The 3,756-nt window shown below is 33.1% G+C and overlaps 1 long non-coding RNA gene across 1 annotated transcript; it reads left to right on the top strand.

Moving 5' to 3' along the window:
- The first annotated feature begins 276 nt into the window (after window positions 1-276).
- LOC122138177 lies at window positions 277-2,934 on the top strand. Its single transcript, XR_006155361.1, has 3 exons — window positions 277-731; window positions 1,094-1,237; window positions 2,710-2,934. It is a non-coding gene; the product is annotated as an uncharacterized LOC122138177 (long non-coding RNA).
- The last annotated feature ends 822 nt before the right edge of the window (window positions 2,935-3,756 follow it).

Genomic DNA, 3,756 nt, shown 5'->3' with positions numbered 1-3,756 from the left:
ATAAAAAATAATTTGACTGATATATCCCCCCCCCCCCCAAGGTTTCTATAGTTATCACGATATATTGATATTGTGAATTCTTATGGTCACAATAACCGTGATATGAAAAATCTAATATTGTGACAGCCCTACTTGTACCTTAAAGGTGCTGTATGTAGGATTGTCACTGAGTGGTTGAACTAGGTATTGCAGTCCAAATTCAAAATATTGGAGAGGGTTTTTTCACCCGGCCCCTCCTCATCAGACTTGACGCACACGCAGGTTGCCAGATTGACGACACCAACAAGAAAGAGCGCACTTGACGATGAATGAAATTAAATATGCTGTGTTTTCCGCCAACTCGCAACCCGGGGTGTCGAAATACAATTGGGTAAACTGGAAGTGGGCGGGTTTCAGAAACCTAAACAAATACAGACTTTCCACCCGGAACGCACATTTTCAAAGGAGAATAACTGACTCTAGCATTGTTTTGGTGTTTTTGGTATTTTTATGCTTTAGTAGAGGTACAAATGCAAAAAGGTACATATTTTTAACTTATTTACCCCTAAATGATACATTGAAGTAAAATACATATTACATACATATAATTACGTACATAACTGTAAAATGTTATGCTCTTATTACAGGAAAATCCATATTTCCATGATTTGCCCTCTTGTAAGTGATCAGGGTCCCTAAACCTCTGATCACCTCACCATGGACCCTCACCTCCAAATGGAGCTTAATATTAGGTCACCACAACTCCCACTCACAGCATCACTGCCTCTTCAAACAACCACCTCACATGGTTTTACTTTCAGCCATGCTATGACTTTATGATAGGGAAAATAATAATATCCTGAGACCGCACTGTAAAATGAAAATGACTGGCTCTCTCACTGGTCAGAGCCTTTAGTGTGTTTAATCCATGTGTGTTCGGAGGGAATGGTTTGGCATGAAATATGAAAGGAAACCATTCTCAGCTAGTCTATTTATCAAATACTTATAATTAGAAAACAAACTCCTTTTCATGTGTTTCTAGTTGATCAATGAGCAATGCACATTCAGGATGAGAAATTGGTTTCTGTTTCTTGAATTATTCTCTATTTTATAGGAGATGGAGGGAGGAAGAGATGAGAGGTTTGTCAGACTATGACTCGGTGTGCATGAACGGACAGACCGCTGATATAGTCATCTGCTTCCAATGTAGAGAAGAGCAGAGGGAGCCATCCATCGCTGGGCACGTGGACCCAACCTTGTTAGTCTCTCTTTTCTTTTCACAGACACTCACACTCAAAGTAAGACATACAGTACGCGAATACATGGAAACTTGTCCATGAGAATAAGCTGGAATCCCGTGATGGGTCTTTCATGCATTCGGATGGACAGAGTCTCTGAGGAGGAATCTACATAATGAAATTTACAGAGTCTAAACTTTTGATAAAACCCAGGCTGAACTCCTCATGCACTGCACTAGCACACTGCAATGTGCATTAGACATTCATAGTCCTACATTGAGATGACAAACGCTTGTGGAAATGATCGTGTTGTTCAAGAGTTTGTTCTTTAACTTGGAAGCATGCAAATTGATGTTAATGAAAACAATGAGTCAAACTGTCCAAATAACACTATAAATGAATAGAAGTGTGCAGTTCATACATTTAAAGAGCTCTTTCTAACCCTGCTAACCTGAATAATAATGTGCAGTTACTTTTAAATTATAATATGTTTATATTTAGAAGTTTAGCATGTGCAGGATGATAATGCATCAGCCAATGAATGAAGCATTTAGTAATTTAGTTGTCAAAGCACAAAATGGAAAATTATTCAAATTACTGTATATCTATTTTTATGTTCAAATTGTATTTTAAATATAAATCAAATATCTATTTTAGATTGTGTTTTGACAGTTTTGATGAATAATTGAATAAGCATTGACAGACAAAGTAGAATCCCAGTAAAAAAAAAAAAAAAAGATTCATGTGAAAGGTGCATTTGTTCTATGACACCATTGCATATGAATGCTTTGTATACATAATTTGGCAATATTTTAAATGAAGATATGTCATAATCGCAACACTGTGAATTCTGACTGAATGATTTATCTGAATTAGCTTAGGTTTAAAGAATAGCAAAGATGACTGAAATGTAACTCACAGAATTACTGAATAATAAACCCATTAATTACAATATATGATAACAATATTAAAAGACTAAATTTAGGGGTCTGTAAAATGTTTTAATTTTTAAAAGTCTCTTCTGCTCACCCAGGCTGCATTAAAGATACAAAGACTGAAAATAGTAATATTATGAAATATTATTACGATTTAAATTTACTATTTTCTATTTTAATATTTTTAAATGTGATTTTACTGCTGTGATGATAAAACTAAACAGTCATTACTTTACAGTCTTAAGTGTCACATGATCTTTCAGAAATCATTCTAATATGCTAGAAACGTCACTGTCATTTTGATAAATTTAATGTGTCCTTGATAAATTAAAGTTTTTAAGAATAAAAAACCTTTAAAAAAACTGAAAAACTCGAACAAGTATATGAGGACTCTGACTGACTGAGCACTTTGTTGCTCAACACAAGCATCCATACACTCTTATTTTGCCAATCACCTTTAACAAGAGTTGTTATGACAAGCCATAAAACGTGCACATTATATATGCTTTTCTGTGTTGATGACATCATGTTGAGGTTAAGAGATCATGCTGTTGCAGGAAAAGTGTAGAGGGAGATTGAACTGTGTGGTCTTCACTGCACTTCTCCCTTAACAAGCTCAAACTGGACTCGAGGGGGAGACGTAAACCATCAAGTCTGGATCTGGCACAGAGCAAAAAGTGATATCAAAGAGCAAGGCAAGTGCAAGAACTCTTTCCCTCTCTCTGTCAGAGTACCTCAGCCATATGAGGCACATTAGAGTAATTGAGGAGCAATGGACCCGGGCGTGAGGTGATCTCTCTCTCTCTCGTTCTCTCTTTCTCTTGCTCGCTCCAATCCCCTGTCCTGTCCCACACACTTACCCCCACCAGCGGCCCATATCCTACCTTTGTCTAAGTCTGGAAGTTTAACTTTCATGTTTTTCCAGTTCTTTTTCATCATTCCAATCATTTTCTCTCGGTCTTGTCTGATTTTTCATTTAATTTTTTCTTTCTTTTTCTTTCTTTCTTTCTTTCTTTCTTTCTTTCTTTCTTTCTTTCTTTCTTTCTTTCTTTCTTTCTTTCTTATTATAATCAATGTTTATAATAAGCACATTTGTTGATTTTGTGTTTTAAATACTAAACCTTAATAATAATAATTATTATTATTTATTATTCATACATGCATTAATCATTTAATTGTTATTGATAAAATTTAAAACATTTATAGTAAGCACATTTGTTGATTTAGTGTTTTTAATTTTAAATCTTTAATAATAATAATAATTATTATTATTATTCATACATGTATTGATTATTTGATTGTGTGTGATTACATTTTGATATTACTAATATTATTATCAACATGTTTATAACAAGCACATTTGTTGATTTAGTGTTTTAATACTAAATCTTTAATAATAATAATAATAATAATAATTAATAATATTATTATAATTATTAATACATTTATTGATGATTGTTGATATATTTTTTATATTATAATCAACACGTTTATTATCAGCATGTTGATTTAATGTTTTACTGCTAAACATTAATACTACTACTACTACTACTACTAATAATAATAATAACTTTATAATATATCATAATATATTATTATAAAAT

The sequence above is a fragment of the Cyprinus carpio genome, chromosome B8, assembly GCF_018340385.1.
Source record: "Cyprinus carpio isolate SPL01 chromosome B8, ASM1834038v1, whole genome shotgun sequence".
In the NCBI taxonomy this organism is placed as follows: Eukaryota; Metazoa; Chordata; class Actinopteri; order Cypriniformes; family Cyprinidae; genus Cyprinus; species Cyprinus carpio.
The sequence above is the reverse complement of the archived record's forward strand: the minus strand, read 5'-3'. Positions and strand labels throughout refer to the sequence as shown.